This window comes from Oncorhynchus nerka, linkage group LG10 (genome assembly GCF_034236695.1).
Source record: "Oncorhynchus nerka isolate Pitt River linkage group LG10, Oner_Uvic_2.0, whole genome shotgun sequence".
NCBI lineage: Eukaryota > Metazoa > Chordata > Actinopteri > Salmoniformes > Salmonidae > Oncorhynchus > Oncorhynchus nerka.
In genome coordinates, this window is record NC_088405.1 from 9,409,746 (window position 1) to 9,430,139 (window position 20,394).

At 43.1% G+C, this 20,394-nt stretch overlaps 1 protein-coding gene across 3 annotated transcripts in view; it reads right to left on the minus strand.

Annotated features, from left to right (window-relative positions):
* pald1a (phosphatase domain containing paladin 1a) overlaps positions 1 to 20,394 on the minus strand; it is a 174,798-nt gene that overhangs the window by 136,216 nt on the left and 18,188 nt on the right. Inside the window, exon 2 of one of the 3 annotated variants that reach the window (XM_065022966.1) lies at positions 7,460 to 7,889. The exons of 1 other annotated variant lie outside the window; for it this stretch is intronic. The gene's annotated coding sequence lies outside the window, so the exon portion shown is untranslated. Of the gene's footprint in view, positions 1 to 7,459; positions 7,994 to 20,394 lie in introns of those variants that run through there. One more of the 3 variants, XM_065022965.1, reaches the window with a different exon arrangement.

A 20,394-nucleotide genomic window follows, 5' to 3' on the forward strand; every position in this document is an offset into this window, starting at 1 on the left:
CTAACAGAGTAACAGGCCTTTCTGATGAGGCCAACTAACAGAGTAACAGGCCTTTCAGATGAGACCAACTAACAGAGTAACAGGCCTTTCTGATGAGACCAACTAACAGAGTAACAGGCCTTTCTGATGAAACCAACTAACAGAATGATGAGGTCTGAGTAACAGGCCTTCTGCCAGGGGCCTTACTGATGAGGTGAACACATTCTGTGAAGGGGCCTTTCAGATGAGACCAACTAACAGAGTAACAGGCGTTAACAGAATGATGCTGAGATCTTCAGTCTCTTGGCAATTTCTCACATGGAATAGCCTTCATTTCTCAGAACAAGAACAGATTGACGAGTTTTAGAAGAATGTTCTTTGTGTTTCTGGCCATTTTGAGCCTGTAATCGAACTCACAAATGCTGATGCTCCAGATACTCAACTTGTCTAAAGGCCAGTTGTATTGCTTCTTTACACAGTTTCCAGCTGTGCTAACATAATTGCAAAAGTGTTTTCTAATGATCAATTATCCTTTTAAAATTATAAAGAGGAAATTAGCTAACACAGCATACCATTGGAACACAGGAGTGATGGTTGCTGATAATGGGCCTCTGTACGCCTATGTAGATATTCCATTTTTTTTTTTAATGATACAATAGTCATTGTTAATGTTGTCAATGTCCACACTGTATTTCTGATCAATTTGATGTTATTTATGCAGCATGTGAAGCAGCCCTTCACAGTCTACACCACCGTTCAAACGTTTGGGGTCACTGAGAAATGCCCTTATTTTTTAAAGAACATCACATTTTTCATCCATTAGAAAAATGTGCTTTTCTTTCAAAAACAAGGACATTTCTAAGCGACCCCAAACTTTTGAACGGTGGTGTAGACTGTGAGGGGCTGCTTCACATGCTGCATCAGATTGTCTTTCATCACAGAGGTCAGGGTCACAGAGAAGTGGGACTCCACAGGACATTGGTCCAATATCACAGCCGGCGTTGCCACGGAAATTAGCTCAGCACTTCCTCTAACAAAAATTGTTTTTATTTTCGTTTCAACATTTCCTCTTCAACAGTTGAGTTCCCATGAAGAAATCAGCATATTGTGCAATGGTTGAAGATTAAAATATCCAAAATGCACAAAATGTTTTTTTTTTAAAGTCAATGTCTTCTGACTGAGATGTTTATCAGAAAACAACTGTTGAAAGAGGAAGACACAAGGACAACAGTTTGTGCACAAGAACGATGATTGTTGCTGCACCCATTATTTTGCAATAAGGTTTGTGAATGAAAGCCCTTCGCTTCCTACCCACAGGGTACAGGCCCTTCGCTTCCTACCCACAGGGTACAGATGTCTCTGAAAAATACAGTCAACTCACCACCATACAAGTTAAGAATTATCAGTGAATAGGCTTCCACCCACAGAAAGACTTAATGAAAGAAAGAAAGAAAGAAAGAAAGAAAGAAAGAAAGAAAGAAAGAAAGAAATCCCATCCAGTATACTACTGAGTGACAGTACAGTAGATATCTGGTATACTACTGAGTGACAGTACAGTAGATATCTGGTATACTACTGAGTGACAGTATAGTAGAAATAAGGTATACTACTGAGTGACAATACAGTAGATATCTGGTATACTACTGAGTGACAGTACAGTAGATATCTGGTATACTACTGAGTGACAGTACAGTAGATATCTGGTATACTACTGAGTGACAGTACAGTAGATATCTGGTATACTACTGAGTGACAGTACAGTAGATATCTGGTATACTACTGAGTGACAGTACAGTAGATATCTGGTATACTACTGAGTGACAGTCCAGTAGATATCTGGTATACTACTGAGTGACACGGTACAGAAGATATCTGGTATACTACTGAGTGACACGGTACAGTAGATATCTGGTATACTACTGAGTGACACGGTACAGTAGATATCTGGTATACTACTGAGTGACAGTACAGTAGATATCTGGTATACTACTGAGTGACACGGTACAGAAGATATCTGGTATACTACTGAGTGACAGTACAGTAGATATCTGGTATACTACTGAGTGACAGTACAGTAGATATCTGGTATACTACTGAGTGACACAGTACAGTAGATATCTGGTATACTACTGAGTGACCCAGTACAGTAGATATCTGGTATACTACTGAGTGACACAGTACAGTAGATATCTGGTATACTACTGAGTGACACAGTACAGTAGATATCTGGTATACTACTGAGTGACAGTACAGTAGATATCTGGTATACTACTGAGTGACAGTACAGTAGATATCTGGAGTGACATACTACTGAGTGACAGTACAGTAGATATCTGGTATACTACTGAGTGACAGTACAGTAGATATCTGGTATACTACTGAGTGACAGTACAGTAGATATCTGGTATACTACTGAGTGACAGTACAGTAGATATCTGGTATACTACTGAGTGACAGTACAGTAGATATCTGGTATACTACTGAGTGACAGTACAGTGGATATCTGGTATACTACTGAGTGACAGTACAGTAGATATCTGGTATACTACTGAGTGACAGTACAGTAGATATCTGGTATACTACTGAGTTACAGTACAGTAGATATCTGGTATACTACTGAGCTACAGTACAGTAGATATCTGGTATACTACTGAGTGACACAGTACAGTAGATATCTGGTATACTACTGAGTGACAGTACAGTAGATATCTGGTATACTACTGAGTGACAGTACAGTAGATATCTGGTATACTACTGAGTGACAGTACAGTAGATATCTGGTATACTACTGAGTGACAGTACAGTAGATATCTGGTATACTACTGAGTGACACAGTACAGTAGATATCTGGTATACTACTGAGTGACAGTACAGTAGATTTCTTACTACTTTACACTGTTGTCTTTCTGTTTAAATACTGTACACTTTACACTGTTGTCTTTCTGTTTAAATACTGTTCACGTTACACTGTTGTCTTTCTGTTTAAATACTGTACACTTTACACTGTTGTCTTTCTGTTTAAATACTGTATACTTTACACTGTTGTCTTTCTGTTTAAATACTGTAGACTTTACACTGTTGTCTTTCTGTTTAAATACTGTACACTTTACACTGTTGTCTTTCTGTTTAAATACTGTACACTTTACACTGTTGTCTTTCTGTTTAAATACTGTACACTTTACACTGTTGTCTTTCTGTTTAAATACTGTACACTTTACACTGTTGTCTTTCTGTTTAAATACTGTACACTTTACACTGTTGTCTTTCTGTTTAAATACTGTATACTTTACACTGTTGTCTTTCTGTTTAAATACTGTACACTTTACACTGTTGTCTTTCTGTTGTTTAAATACTGTATACTTTACACTGTTGTCTTTAAAATATATACACTTAGTGTAACGTTTGTTTTACAGGGTCAGCCATTAGTATGATAGGTGTTGTTTTACAGAGTCAGTCATAGTAGTATGATAGGTGTTGTTTTACAGGGTCTGTAGTATATAGGTGTTGTTTTACAGGGTCAGTCATAGTAGTGTAGGTTTGTTCTACAGGGTCAGTCATAGTAGTATGATAGGTGTTGTTTTACAGGGTCAGTCATAGTAGTATGATAGGTGTTGTTTTACAGGGTCAGTCATAGTAGTATGATAGGTGTTTTTTACAGGGTCAGTCATAGTAGTAATAGGTGTTGTTTTATAGGTAGTATGATAGGTGTTGTTTTACAGGGTCAGCCATAGTAGTATGATAGGTGTTGTTTTACAGGGTCAGTCATAGTAGTATGATAGGTGTTGTTTTACAGGGTCAGTCATAGTAGTATGATAGGTGTTGTTTTAGGTGTTGTTTTACAGGGTCAGTCATAGTAGTATGATAGGTGCAGTGAAATGTGTTGTTTTACAGGGTCAGTCATAGTAGTATGATAGGTGTTGTTTTACAGGGTCAGTCATAGTAGTATGATAGGTGTTGTTTTACAGGGTCAGTCATAGTAGTATGATAGGTGTTGTTTTACAGGGTCAGTCATAGTAGTATGATAGGTGTTGTTTTACAGGGTCAGTCATAGTAGTATGATAGGTGTTGTTTTACAGGGTCAGCCCATAGTAGTATGATAGGTGTTGTTTTACAGGGTCAGTCATAGTAGTACGATAGGTGTTGTTTTACAGGGTCAGTCATAGTAGTATAATAGGTGTTGTTTTACAGGGTCAGCCATAGTAGTATGATAGGTGTTGTGTTACAGGGTCAGTCATAGTAGTAGTACGATAGGTGTTGTTTTACAGGGTCAGTCATAGTAGTATGATAGGTGTTGTTTTACAGGGTCAGTCATAGTAGTATGATAGGTGCAGTGAAATGTGTTGTTTTACAGGGTCAGTCATAGTAGTATGATAGGTGTTGTTCTACAGGGTCAGTCATAGTAGTGTGATAGGTGTTGTTTTACAGGGTCAGTCATAGTAGTACAGGGTCAGTCATAGTAGTATGATAGGTGTTGTTTTACAGGGTCAGTCATAGTAGTATGATAGGTGTTGTTTTACAGGGTCAGTCATAGTAGTACGATAGGTGTTGTTTTACAGGGTCAGTCATAGTAGTATGATAGGTGTTGTTTTACAGGGTCAGTCATAGTAGTACGATAGGTGTTGTTTTACAGGGTCAGCCATAGTAGTATGATAGGTGTTGTTTTACAGGGTCAGTCATAGTAGTATGATAGGTGTTGTTTACAGGGTCAGTCATAGTAGTATGATGGGTGCAGTGTAATGTGTTGTTTTACAGGGTCAGTCACAGTACAGCACCCCTGGAGCCAATCAGAAAGCTGTAACCTATAGACCGGCTCCATGCCACCCTAATAACAGGCCTCCAGGACCATAAGCCCTTAGTGATTCTAAATGATGTTTAAGAAGACAGAGGGCCATGTTTTGACCACACTGCCCTCCTCCAGGAACACGTGGTCCTCTGTAGCTCAGCTGGTAGAGCAAGGCTCTATCGCAACGCCAGGATAACTAACTGGTTTCGTTTCCCCGGGACCACCCCTTACGTTAAAACATGTACGCACGCATGACTAAGTCTCTGTGGATAAAAGTCTCTGCTAAACCGCATAATATTACTACTATTATTAAAAATCCTACCTGTTACCTTTTGCTACCCAGTAATAAAATGTTGAATGTGACTAAACGGCACCCATTAGTCACATTCTGTTCTCTCAAACCCCCGAGCTGACAAGGTAAAAATCTGTCATTCTGCCCTTGAACAAGGCAGTTAACCCACTGTTCCTAGGCCGTCATTGAAAATAAGAATTTCTTCTTAACTGACTTGCCTAGTAAAATAAAGGTCAAATTAAAAAAAGTCCCAAATGGCTCCATGTTCACTACATAGGGAATAGGGTAGCTCTGGTCTAAAGTAGTGCACTATATAGGGAATAGGGTAGCACAGGGCTCTGGTCTAAAGTAGTGCACTATATAGGGAATATGGTAGCACAGGGCTCTGGTCTAAAGTAGTGCACTATATAGGGAATAGGGAATGATGACACAGACGCTCGTCAGTTAAAGCAGAGAGCGTTTAAAAGGGGGGAACGGTAGATCTATTTTTGAACCAGTGCTGTGTAATTTACTTTATTTCAAGATGGTAATTTCATATCCCCCTATGATTTCAAGGATGAAGTAGTGTGGCCTGGATGTTTTCTGAAACCCCGGAGAATGTTGCTGGCAACACTTTGCTGTCAGCACCGCGAGGACATCGGACAACATTCCATGTCAGAACGAGGAGCTAAAAACCAAATCTGCAGAATCGCCTCTCAAATGCTTTCCGTTCAACCCAATACCACCTTGTTTCTCCCCTCAGCGTCTATTAAGAAGGTCAAGTCAGTTTAGAACATCCTCCACATGTAAACACCAGACCAGCAGAACGGCCTCACTACACTCGCAATGCCTTGCTATACATCTTTACTATACATCTGTTCACATCATTGACTTTCACATCATTTGTTGTCGTGATGCGTAAATCTTGTCCTATAGTTTTATTGAATTTATTTTTGTATTTTTAATCCCAGGCCCCGTCCCCGCAGGAGGAGGCCTTTTGCCTTTTGGTAGGTCGTCATTGTAACTAAGAATTTGTTCTTAACTGACTTGCCTAGTTAAATAAAAAGGTTAAATAAAAGGTTAAATAAAAAGGTTACATAAAAAGGTTAAATAAAAAGGTTACATAAAAAGGTTAAATAAAAGGTTAAATAAAAGGTTACATAAAAAGGTTAAATAAAAAGGTTTAATAAAAGGTTAAATAAAAAGGTTACATAAAAAGGTTACATAAAAGACTGAATAAACAAAACATTTGAGAGACACCTTGACAGGAGTTATTGTCAACTTGGTATGTTCTCCCAGCATGCACTGCATTCTCAGGAGTAAGGAGGACTACCTAAAGATAGTTGGTGATTTAATGATCCCAGATCAGCAGGACATAGGGAGAACAGAGACTAACTATCCACCAGTAACCACCACTCCTCATTGTGTTCCACGACCCCACTAGTATCGAGGCCCACGCTGGGTTCAGGTGACTGGCTAGTCACTGCACTAACGTTGTGTACAGCAGGTCATCCATCATTCTAAAAACACAGGTGGGAGGGTTTCCATACTTTAAGTGTGTAGCTTCAGTATGAATACATTTACAAATAACCAAGGCATGGGAATCATGCATATGACATTGTGCAATGTGGGGTACGCCAACATGTCATTCTGCCAAACAAGCATCAGAGAAGAGACACCCTTCCACGTGGTGTAGCAGGTTGGATCTCCCTACAGGTCATTCACAGGTTGTTGACAGGGACAGACACAGGAGCATTTCTGCTCAGAAAGACCTGTCACAATGATCCCTTGGAAGGTGCATCGTTTCTCCCTGAAGTAGTACTGTACTGTTAACCCAAGAGACACAGAGAACAAAAGCCTTGTAGTACTGTACTGTTATCCCAAGAGACACAGAGAATAAAAGCCTTGTAGTACTGTACTGTTAACCCAAGAGACACAGAGAATAAAAGCCTTGTAGTACTGTACTGTTAACCCAAGAGACACAGAGAATAAAAGCCTTGTAGTACTGTACTGTTAACCCAAGAGACACAGAGAATAAAAGCTGTGTAGTACTGTACTGAGAAACAGAGAATAAAAGCCTTGCAGTACCTGTGTCCCTGTAGTACTGTACTGAGAAACAGAGAATAAAAGCCTTGCAGTACCTGTGTCCTTGTAGTACTGTACTGAGAAACAGAGAATAAAAGCCTTGTAGTACCTGTGTCCCTGTAGTACTGTACTGAGAAACAGAGAATAAAAGCCTTGTAGTACCTGTGTCCCTGTAGTACTGTACTGTTAACCCAAGAGAAACAGAGAATAAAAGCCTTGCAGTACCTGTGTCCCTGTAGTACTGTACTGAGAAACAGAGAATAAAAGCCTTGCAGTACCAGTGTCCCTGTAGTACTGTACTGTTAACCCAAGAGAAACAGAGAATAAAAGCCTTGTAGTACCTGTGTCCTGCACACCATCCAGGGGGTGGAAGTCTTGAAGATTGAGAATAAAAACAGGACAACAGTCTATGTATCCGTCAGACTGACATTCTTCCAGTCCCCTCTGCTCTGCTCTCTGTGGTTGTCGAGGCTGGCTTCAGTCCGCTGGTTGACTGTGTCTGTCTGTTAAGGTCTGGTCTGTTCAGGCTGGCTTCAGTCCGCTGGTTGACTGTGTCTGTCTGTTAAGGTCTGGTCTGTTCAGGCTGGCTTCAGTCCGCTGGTTGACTGTGTCTGTCTGTTAAGGTCTGGTCTGTTCAGGCTGGCTGGTTCCAGTATTATGTCAAGCGGTTGCTCATCATTAACACCTCCTTATAAAGAACGGGATGAGTCAATGACAGAGCTCTTCAGTCAGTCAGGATGCAGTGGAGAGGAACGGCAGGTAGACAGACAGCTAACTCACCACAGAGAGAGAGAGAGAGACAGCACAGCAGAGAGAGACAGCACAGCAGAGAGAGAGAGAGACACACATGAGTCGCAACGCACTAAAGAACGACACACAGCTCAGGAACAGACAGATTGGTGACAGGGTGTGTTTGTGTGCGCATGCATTTGAAGAGGATGTGGGGGAGGACCCTGAGTGCCTTAATAATCATCAGCCGGTTCACCATCTAAATCACCGGCTTGGGCTCCTGGAAACAGCATGCCTTCTACACGACGACACACAGACAGCACCGAGAGACAGCACAGAGAGACAGCACAGAGAGACAGCACAGAGAGACAGCACAGAGAGACAGCACAGAGAGACAGCACAGAGACACAGCACAGAGACACAGCATAGAGAGACAGCACAGAGCCACAGCACAGAGCCACAGCACAGAGACACAGCACAGAGAGACAGCACAGAGAGACAGCACAGAGAGACAGCACAGAGACACAGCACAGAGACACAGCACAGAGAGACAGCATGCCTTCTACACGACGACACAGACAGCACCGAGAGACACAGCACAGAGACACAGCACAGAGAGACAGACAGCACAGAGACACAGCATGCCTTCTACACGACGACACACAGACAGCACTGAGAGACACAGCACAGAGACACAGCACAGAGACACAGCACAGAGAGACAGCATGCCTTCTACACGACGACACACAGACAGCACCGAGAGACACAGCACAGAGACACAGCACAGAGAGACAGCACAGAGAGACAGCATGCCTTCTACACGACGACAAACACAGCACAGAGACACAGCACAGAGAGACAGCATGCCTTCTACACGACAACAAACAGACAGCACAGAGACACAGCAGAGAGACAGCACAGAGAGACAGCATGCTTTCTACACGACGACAAACACAGCACAGAGAGACAGCATGCCTTCTACACGATGACAAACAGACAGCACAGAGACACTGCACAGAGACACAGCACAGAGACACAGCACATAGAGACAGCACGCCTTCTACACGACGACACACAGACAGCACCGAGAGACAGCACAGAGACACAGCACAGAGACACAGCACAGAGAGACAGCACAGAGAGACAGCACAGAGACACAGCACAGAGAGACAGCACAGAGAGACAGCATGCCTTCTACACGACGACACACAGACAGCACCGAGAGACACAGCACAGAGACACAGCACAAAGAGACAGCATGCCTTCTACACGACGACAAACAGACAGCACAGAGACACAGCACAGAGAGACAGCCAGCACAGAGAGACAGCCAGCACAGAGAGACAGACAGCACAGAGAGACAGCACAGAGAGACAGCACAGAGAGAGAGACAGCACAGAGAGACAAACAGCACAGAGAGACAGCAAACAGACAGCACAGAGAGAGACAGCACAGAGACACAGCACAGAGAGACAGACAGCACAGAGAGACAGCACAGAGACACAGCACAGACAGACAGCACAGAGACACAGCACAGACAGACAGCACAGAGCCTCCATGCAGTCTCAAACACATGAAATGAACTCAAATGACGTCTGTGGTAAAAAAAAATAAAAAAAAAAAAAATAAGAAGAAATCCGTCAAATGGTAAAAAGAGACCAAGCTGCAATCTATGTTCCCATCCTGGTTTATCAGTCCCATCCTGGTTTATCAGTCCCATCAGGGTTTATCAGTCCCATCCTGGTTTATCAGTCCCATCAGGGTTTATCAGTCCAATCAGGGTTTATCAGTCCCATCAGGGTTTATCAGTCCCATCCTGGTTTATCAGTCCCATCAGGGTTTATCAGTCCCATCAGGGTTTATCAGTCCCATCAGGGTTTATCAGTCCCATCAGGGTTTATCAGTCCCATCAGGGTTTATCAGTCCCATCCTGGTTTATCAGTCCCATCCTGGTTTATCAGTCCCATCAGGGTTTATCAGTCCCATCCTGGTTTATCAGTCCCATCAGGGTTTATCAGTCCCATCAGGGTTTATCAGTCCCATCAGGGTTTATCAGTCCCATCCTGGTTTATCAGTCCCATCAGGGTTTATCAGTCCCATCAGGGTTTATCAGTCCCATCAGGGTTTATCAGTCCCATCAGGGTTTATCAGTCCCAACGTCTCCCAACGTCACCATCACTGGTACTGTATACTGCAGAACTACACAGACACAACAGACACACAGCACCCTGGGAGATGGGTAATCACAGCACCCAGCACGTTGTTGCTATCGCGTAATGTAGTGCCACGTACTAATTACTTCATTCATTAGCAATTAACGTATGATGTCATTTCATCTCAGAGGGCAAATAGACTTCCAGCTGAGATAATGAGAACAGCTGGCTAAGAACATCTGCTACAGTTTGAGCTGTATACACAGGGCTGTGTGTCTGACTGGAGGATGTAGTGGTAGTAGTAACATCTACTACAGGTTGAGCTGTATACACAGGGCTGTGTGTCTGACTGGAGGATGTAGTGGTAGTAGTAACATCTACTACAGGTTGAGCTGTATACACAGGGCTGTGTGTCTGACTGGAGGATGTGGTGGTAGTAGTAACATCTACTACAGGTTGAGCTGTATACACAGGGCTGTGTGTCTGACTGGAGGATGTAGTGGTAGTAGTAACATCTACTACAGGTTGAGCTGTATACACAGGGCTGTGTGTCTGTGTGTCTGACTGGAGGATGTAGTGGTAGTAGTAACATCTACTACAGGTTGAGCTGTATACACAGGGCTGTGTGTCTGACTGGAGGATGTAGTGGTAGTAGTAACATCTACTACAGGTTGAGCTGTATACACAGGGCTGTGTGTCTGTGTGTCTGACTGGAGGATGTAGTGGTAGTAGTAACATCTACTACAGGTTGAGCTGTATACACAGGGCTGTGTGTCTGACTGGAGGATGTAGTGGTAGTAGTAACATCTACTACAGGTTGAGCTGTATACACAGGGCTGTGTGTCTGACTGGAGGATGTAGTGGTAGTAGTAACATCTACTACAGGTTGAGCTGTATACACAGGGCTGTGTGTCTGTGTGTCTGACTGGAGGATGTAGTGGTAGTAGTAACATCTACTACAGGTTGAGCTGTATACACAGGGCTGTGTGTCTGTGTGTCTGACTGGAGGATGTGGTGGTAGTAGTAACATCTACTACAGGTTGAGCTGTATACACAGGGCTGTGTGTCTGACTGGAGGATGTAGTGGTAGTAGTAACATCTACTACAGGTTGAGCTGTATACACAGGGCTGTGTGTCTGACTGGAGGATGTGGTGGTAGTAACACATTGTGTCATCTCTAGTCCTCTCACACACACACACACACACACACACACACACACACACACACAGCACTGAGGTAGAGGAGCAGGAAGTGCTCAATCAAGTGCTCTGACAAGCCCTTTCCCAACAAATCAGAGTTAAAAAGCAAAAGAAGAGAAATTTGTAAAAAATAATAATAGTAAATAGTAACACAATAAAATAACAATAATGAGACTATATACAAGAAGTACCGGTACAGAGTCAATGTGCAGAGGTACGAGGTAGTTGAAGTAGGGCTGGGCGATATGGCCAAAATCATATGGTGATTTTCACATTTTGGACAGTGCAACTGTATTTTATGTCTTTGACTAATAAAAGTTCTACATTTGCTTTATGAGTAGGGCGAGACCCTAGGGAGCCAACACACATATTCTAAATGATTTCAATGGGTATTTTCTCCATTCTGATTGGTTTATACTGTTCAATTCAACTTCAACCTCAAATTATTTCCTGCATTTCCATTAATTTCTGCATTTCCTGCACTCGTTTGAGACCATTTCCATACTCCCACGATATGGAGAAAAATGCTAGGCCTTATTTTTAACCAAAATGTTGCAATTACAATTTAGATCAAAACAGTCGGGTGAACTTTTGGAATCGTGGAAATAGAATGTTTATTATAATTATATAGTTAGAATATAAATAATAGTGGGCACTTTGAATACAGTTTTGTTTGACATGACAATAAATGGAAACGCCATGAACGAGTTATTGTGACAGGGTAGGAAACAAAATGATGTTCAGTGTTTCCTAGGGGACCCTATAATCTTTGGCTTCATTAAATCTTTATTCATATAGCCAACATATTCATACTTCCAACTATCCCTCTGATTTAGAAGATACTGTTAGCTAGCCAGCTAACTAGCGATTAGCATTAGTGGCTAACACGATTTAGCATAACTTGCTAAGAAAATACAAACTAGCTGTTTGCAGATGTAAGAAACACAAACTAATATTGTAATCATAGAACGCTTTTGGGTGTATATTAAGATCAAAGTGGAAACAACATCGTTGTCATCAACATGGTTGCATGTGCTGCACTGACCATGCAGACTGAAGGAAAGTGTCTCGTGGTCAAGCAACAACAAATGCGCTCCTTGAGTGACGGGGGGCGGGGCTTAGTCTGTGTGGAAAGGGGCGTGGAGAGAGAGAGAGAGACAGGAACATTCTACATTTGGCTAGAAATTCAAAAGGAAATTATCCTAACAGAGAAAAATGTCCTCCGGTGTGCTACCTATATCCCCCCACTAGAATCCCCATATTTCAATGAAGACAGCTTCTCCATCCTGGAGGGGGAAATCAATCATTTCCAGGCCCAGGGACATGTACTAGTCTGTGGCGACCTAAATGCCAGAACCGGACAAGAACCTGACACCCTCAGCACACAGGGGGACAAACACCTGCCTGGAGGTGACAGCATTCCCTCCCACATATGCCCCCCTAGGCACAACTATGACAACATAACCAACAAAAACGGGTCACAACTCCTGCAGCTCTGTCGCACGCTGGGTATGTACATAGTCAACGGTAGGCTTCGAGGGGACTCCTATGGTAGGTACACCTATAGCTCATCTCTTGGCAGTAGTACTGTAGACTACTTTATCACTGACCTCAACCCAGAGTCTCTCAGAGCGTTCACAGTCAGCCCACTGACACCCCTATCAGACCACAGCAAAATCACAGTCTACTTAAACAGAGCAATACTCAATCATGAGGCATCAAAGCCAAAGGAACTGAGTAACATTAAGAAATGCTATAGATGGAAGGAATGCAGTTTGGAAACCTACCAAAAAACAATTAGGCAACAACAAATTCAATCCCTTTTAGACAATTTCCTGGGTAAAACGTTCCACTGTAATAGTGAAGGTGTAAACTTGGCAGTAGAAAATCTTAACAGTATATTTGACCTCTCAGCTTCCCTATCAAATCTAAAAATCTCAAATAGAAAACCGAAGAAAATTAACAATAATGACAAATGGTTTGATGAAGAATGCAAAAATCTAAGAAAGAAATTGAGAAACCTGTCCAATCAAAAACATAGAGACCCGGAAAACCTGAGTCTACGCCTTCACTATGGTGAATCACTAAAACAATACAGAAATACACTACGGAAAAAGAAGGAACAGCATGTCAGAAATCAGCTCAATGTAATTGAAGAATCCATCAACTCTAACCACTTCTGGGAAAATTGGAAAACACTAAACAAACAACAACACAAAGAATTATCTATCCAAAATGGAGATGTCTGGGTAAACCACTTCTCCAATCTTTTTGGCTCTATAACAAAGAATAAAGAGCAAAAACATATACATGATCAAATACAGATCTTAGAATCAACTATTAAAGACTACCAGAACCCACTGGATTCTCCAATTACATTGAATGAGTTACAGGACAAAATAAAAACCCTCCAACCCAAAAAGGCCTGTGGTGTCGATGGTATCCTCAATGAAATGGTCAAATATACAGACAACAAATTCCAATTGGCTATACTAAAACTCTTTAACATCATACTTAGCTCTGGCATCTTCCCCAATATTTGGAACCAAGGACTGATCACCCCAATCCACAAAAGTGGAGACAAATTTGACCCCAATAACTACTGTGGAATATGTGTCAACAGTAACCTTGGGAAAATCCTCTGCATTATTATTAACAGCAGACTCGTACATTTCCTCAATGAAAACAATGTACTGAGCAAATGTCAAATTGGCTTTTTACCAAATTACCGTACAACAGACCATGTATTCACCCTGCACACCCTAATTGACAACCAAACAAACCAAAACAAAGGCAAGGGATTCTCATGCTTTGTTGATTTCAAAAAAGCCTTCGACTCAATCTGGCATGCGGGTCTGCTATACAAACTGATGGAAAGTGGTGTTGGGGGTAAAACATACGACATTATAAAATCCATGTACACAAACAACAAGTGTGCGGTTAAAATTGGCAAAAAACACACCCATTTCTTCACACAGGGTCGTGGGGTTAGACAGGGATGCAGCTTAAGCCCCACCCTCTTCAACATATATATCAACGAATTGGCGCGGGCACTAGAAAAGTCCGCAGCACCCGGCCTCCCCCTGCTAGAATCCAAAGTCAAATGTCTGCTGTTTGCTGATGATCTGGTGCTTCTGTCACCAACCAAGGAGGGCCTACAGCAGCACCTAGATCTTATGCACAGATTCTGTCAGACCTGGGCCCTGACAGTAAATCTCAGTAAGACCAAAATAATGGTGTTCCAAAAAAGGTCCAGTCACCAGGACCACAAATACAAATTCCATCTAGACACTGTTGCCCTAGAGCACACAAAAAACGATACATACCTTGGCCTAAACATCAGCGCCACAAGTAACTTCCACAAAGCTGTGAACGATCTGAGAGACAAGGCAAGAAGGGCATTCTATGCCATCAAAAGAAACATAAATTTCAACATACCAATTAGGATTTGGCTAAAAATACTTGAATCAGTCATAGAGCCCATTGCCCTTTATGGTTGTGAGGTCTGGGGTCCGCTCACCAACCAAGACTTCACAAAATGGGACAAACACCAAATTGAGACTCTGCACGCAGAATTCTGCAAAAATATCCTCCGTGTACAACGTAGAACACCAAATAATGCATGCAGAGCAGAATTAGGCAGATACCCACTAATTATCAAAATCCAGAAAAGAGCCGTTAAATTCTACAACCACCTAAAAGGAAGCGATTCACAAACCTTCCATAACAAAGCCATCACCTACAGAGAGATGAACCTGGAGAAGAGTCCCCTAAGCAAGCTGGTCCTGGGGCTCTGTTCACAAACACAAACACACCCTACAGAGCCCCAGGACAACAGCACAATTAGACCCAACCAAATCATGAGAAAACAAAAAGAGAATTACTTGACACATTGGAAAGAATTAACAAAAAAACAGAGCAAACTAGAATGCTATTTGGCCCTACACAGAGAGTACACAGCGGCAGAATACCTGACCACTGTGACTGACCCAAAATTAAGGAAAGCTTTGACTATGTACAGACTCAGTGAGCATAGCCTTGCTATTGAGAAAGGTCGCCGTAGGCAGACATGGCTCTCAAGAGAAGACAGGCTATGTGCTCACTGCCCACAAAATGAGGTGGAAACTGAGCTGCACTTCCTAACCTCCTGCCCAATGTATGACCATATTAGAGAGACATATTTCCCTCAGATTACACAGATCCACAAAGAATTCGAAAACAAATCCAATTTTGAAAAACTCCCATATCTACTGGGTGAAATTCCACAGTGTGACATCACAGCAGCAAGATTTGTGACCTGTTGCCACGAGAAAAGGGCAACCAGTGAAGAACAAACACCATTGTAAATACAACCCATATTTATGCTTATTTATTTTATCTTGTGTCCTTTAACCATTTGTACATTGTTAAAACACTGTATATATATATATAATATGACATTTGTAATGTCTTTACTGTTTTGAAACTTCTGTATGTGTAATGTTTACTGTTAATTTGTTGTTTTTCACTTTATATATTCACTTTGTATGTTGTCTACCTCACTTGCTTTGGCAATGTTAACACATGTTTCCCATGCCAATAAAGCCCTTGAATTGAATTGAGAGAGAGAGAGCGGTGAGGGATGACTCAAATAGCGGAGTAAACTATAAAAATGGACGTTACACAACGGCGTATCACATTTAACAAACCAAACATTCAAATACCATTAAAGAAGGTAAAGTAAAAACCCAAACCAGTCCATTCATAAATACCAGTATATAGTCAAATACGGTTATACCACCCAGCCCTAAGTTGAAGTAATTGTAAAATTAACTTTTTGAGGATCTGTGGGCCCACACCAAATCTTTTCAGCCTCCTGAGGGGTAAGAGGCTTTGTCGTCCCCTCTTCACGACTGTGTTGGTGTGTTTGGACCACGATAGGTCCTTAGTGATTTGGACAACGAGGAACTTGAAGCATTCAACTTGCTCCACTATAGGCCCGTCGATGTGAATGGGGGCGTGCTCGGCCCTCCATTTCCTGTAGTCCACAATCATCTCTTTTGTCTTGATCCCATTGAGGGAGAGGTTGTTGTCCTGGCACCACACTGCCAGGTCTCTGACCTCCTCCCTATAGGCTGTCTCCTTGTTGAGGGAGAGGTTGTTGTCCTGGCACCACACTGCCAGGTCTCTGACCTCCTCCCTATAGGCTGTCTCCTTGTTGAGGGAGAGGTTGTTGTCCTGGCACCACACTGCCAGGTCTCTGACCTCCTCCCTATAGGCTGTCTCCTTGTTGTCGGTGATCAGGCTTACCACCGTTGTGTCGTCGGCAAACGTAATGATGGTGTTGGAGTAGTGCAAGGTCACGCAGTCATGGGTGAGTACAGGACTGTTTCCTGTTGAGTGTTTCCGTCATGATATGAACATTACATTGAGTGCTGCTGTACTGTCTCACGGGTTCCTTCTTCCTACTACTGCTGGAGGCTACAGCCCAAGGCTCTGCTGCTGGAGGCTCCAGGTCAAGCCTCTGCTGCTGGAGGCTAGAGACCAAGGCTCTGATGCTGGAGGCTACAGGCCAAGGCTCTGATGCTGGAGGCTACAGGCCAAGGCTCTGATGCTGGAGACTCCAGGCCAAGGCTCTGATGTTCAATAAATTGCTGAAACAACTCTCTTTCTGGAGAATGTGCTGGACTGAGGCCAATCTGCTGCAGGGGATGAATCTGAGACTGGAGTATTTAAGGCTTTAAAAGGCTGCAAAAGCAGTGGGAGGCTAAGCATTTGATAATGCCAAGGCTCATTATCAATGGAGACTGGCCCTTTGATTCATTCAGATTTTATTTATTTATGAATTCAAAGCGCTCTCCTTCAGACTGAAATGTTTCCTCAAGGCTCTGTTTTAAACACATCTTCATGGGTTCTACCTGTCAGTGAGACAATGGCAATGAGACTCAAAACGTATTCCGGATCATTTTTACACGTCTGTTTCCTGAAATAGACAATCACATAGACCAAGTGTAGTAACACTGTCAATAACCACCCTGCCATAGTGTGTAGTAACACTGTCAATAACCACCCTGTCCTAAATGTAGTAACTCTAGAATGTCATTAACCACCCTGCCCTAGTGTGTAGTAACACTGTCATTAACCACCCTGCCCATAGTGTGTTTAGTAACACTGTCATTAACCACCCTGCCCTAGTGTGTTTTAACACTGTCAATAACCACCCTGCCTAGTGTGTAGTAAGTCATTAACCACCCTGCCCTAGTGTGTAGTAAGTCATTAACCACCCTGCCCTAGTGTGTAGTAAGTCATTAACCACCCTGCCCTAGTGTGTAGTAACACTGTCATTAACCACCCTGCCCTAGTGTGTAGTAACACTGTCATAACCACCCTGTCACCACCCTGCCCTAGTGTGTAGTAAGTCATTAACCACTGCCCTAGTGTGTAGTAAGTCATTAACCACCCTGCCCTAGTGTGTAGTAACACTGTCATTAACCACCCTGCCCTAGTGTGTAGTAAGTCATTAACCACCCTGCCCTAGTGTGTAGTAAGTCATTAACCACCCTGCCCTAGTGTGTAGTAAGTCATTAACCACCCTGCCCTAGTGTGTAGTAAGTCATTAACCACCCTGCCCTAGTGTGTAGTAACACTGTCATTAACCACCCTGCCCTAGTGTGTAGTAACACTGTCATTAACCACCCTGCCCTAGTGTGTAGTAACACTGTCATTAACCACCCTGCCCTAGTGTGTAGTAACACTGTCATTAACCACCCTGCCCTAGTGTGTAGTAAGTCATTAACCACCCTGCCCTAGTGTGTAGTAAGTCATTAACCACCCTGCCCTAGTGTGTAGTAACACTGTCATTAACCACCCTGCCCTAGTGTGTAGTAACATTAACTGTCATTAACCACCACCCTGCCCTAGTGTGTAGTAAGTCATTAACCACCCTGCCCTAGTGTGTAGTAACACTGTCATTAACCACCCTGCCCTAGTGTGTAGTAACACTGTCATTAACCACCCTGCCCTAGTGTGTAGTAACACTGTCATTAACCACCCTGCCCTAGTGTGTAGTAACACTGTCATTAACCACCCTGCCCTAGTGTGTAGTAACACTGTCATTAACCACCCTGCCCTAGTGTGTAGTAAGTCATTAACCACCCTGCCCTAGTGTGTAGTAACACTGTCATTAACCACCCTGCCCTAGTGTGTAGTAAGTCATTAACCACCCTGCCCTAGTGTGTAGTAACACTGTCATTAACCACCCTGCCCTAGTGTGTAGTAACACTGTCATTAACCACCCTGCCCTAGTGTGTAGTAAGTCATTAACCACCCTGCCCTAGTGTGTAGTAAGTCATTAACCACCCTGCCCTAGTGTGTAGTAAGTCATTAACCACCCTGCCCTAGTGTGTAGTAACACTGTCATTAACCACCCTGCCCTAGTGTGTAGTAACACTGTCATTAACCACCCTGCCCTAGTGTGTAGTAAGTCATTAACCACCCTGCCCTAGTGTGTAGTAACACTATTAACCACCCTGCCCTAGTGTGTAGTACCGCCTGCCCTGTCATTAACCACCCTGCCCTAGTGTGTAGTAAGTCATTAACCACCCTGCCCTAGTGTGTAGTAAGTCATTAACCACCCTGCCCTAGTGTGTAGTAAGTCATTAACCACCCTGCCCTAGTGTGTAGTAAGTCATTAACCACCCTGCCCTAGTGTGTAGTAAGTCATTAACCACCCTGCCCTAGTGTGTAGTAAGTCATTAACCACCCTGCCCTAGTGTGTAGTAAGTCATTAACCACCCTGCCCTAGTGTGTAGTAAGTCATTAACCACCCTGCCCTAGTGTGTAGTAAGTCATTAACCTAGTGTGTAGTAAGTCATTAACCACCCTGCCCTAGTGTGTAACTTACTGTCATTAACCACCCTGCCCTAGTGTGTAGTAAGTCATTAACCACCCTGCCCTAGTGTGTAGTAAGTCATTAACCACCCTGCCCTAGTGTGTAGTAACACTGTCATTAACCACCCTGCCCTAGTGTGTAGTAACACTGTCATTAACCACCCTGCCCTAGTGTGTAGTAAGTCATTAACCACCCTTAGTGTGTAGTAAGTCATTAACACCCTGCCCTAGTGTGTAGTAACACTGTCATTAACCACCCTGTCCTAGTGTGTAGTAACACTGTCATTAACCGCCCTGCCCTAGTGTGTAGTAAGTCATTAACCACCCTGCCCTAGTGTGTAGTAAGTCATTAACCACCCTGCCCTAGTGTGTAGTAAGTCATTAACCACCCTGCCCTAGTGTGTAGTAAGTCATTAACCACCCTGCCCTAGTGTGTAGTAAGTCATTAACCACCCTGCCCTAGTGTGTAGTAAGTCATTAACCACCCTGCCCTAGTGTGTAGTAAGTCATTAACCTGTCACCCTGCCCTAGTGTGTAGTAAGTCATTAACCACCCTGCCCTAGTGTGTAGTAAGTCATTAACCACCCTGCCTAGTCATTAACCACCCCCTGCCCTAGTGTGTAGTAACACTGTCATTAACCACCCTGCCTAGTGTGTAGTAACACTGTCATTAACCACCCTGCCCTAGTGTGTAGTAAGTCATTAACCACCCTGCCCTAGTGTGTAGTAAGTCATTAACCACCCTGCCCTAGTGTGTAGTAAGTCATTAACCACCCTGCCCTAGTGTGTAGTAGTGTGTAGTAACACTGTCATTAACCACCCTGCCCTAGTGTGTAGTAAGTCATTAACCACCCTGCCCTAGTGTGTAGTAACACTCATTAACCACCCTGCCCTAGTGTGTAGTAAGTCATTAACCACCCTGCCCTAGTGTGTAGTAACACTGTCATTAACCACCCTGCCCTAGTGTGTAGTAACACTGTCATTAACCACCCTGCCCTAGTGTGTAGTAACACTGTCATTAACCACCCTGTCCTAGTGTGTAGTAAGTCATTAACCACCCTGCCCTAGTGTGTAGTAACAACCACCCTGTCCTAGTGTGTAGTAACACTGTCATTAACCACCCTGCCTAGTGTGTAGTAACACTGTCATTTAACCACCCTGCCTAGTGTGTAGTAACACTGTCATTAACCACCCTGCCCTAGTGTGTAGTAACACTGTCATTAACCACCCTGTCCTATGTGTAGTAACACTGTCATTAACACCCTGCCCTAGTGTGCCCATTAACCACCCTGTGTGTGTAGTAAGTCATTAACCACCCTGCCCTA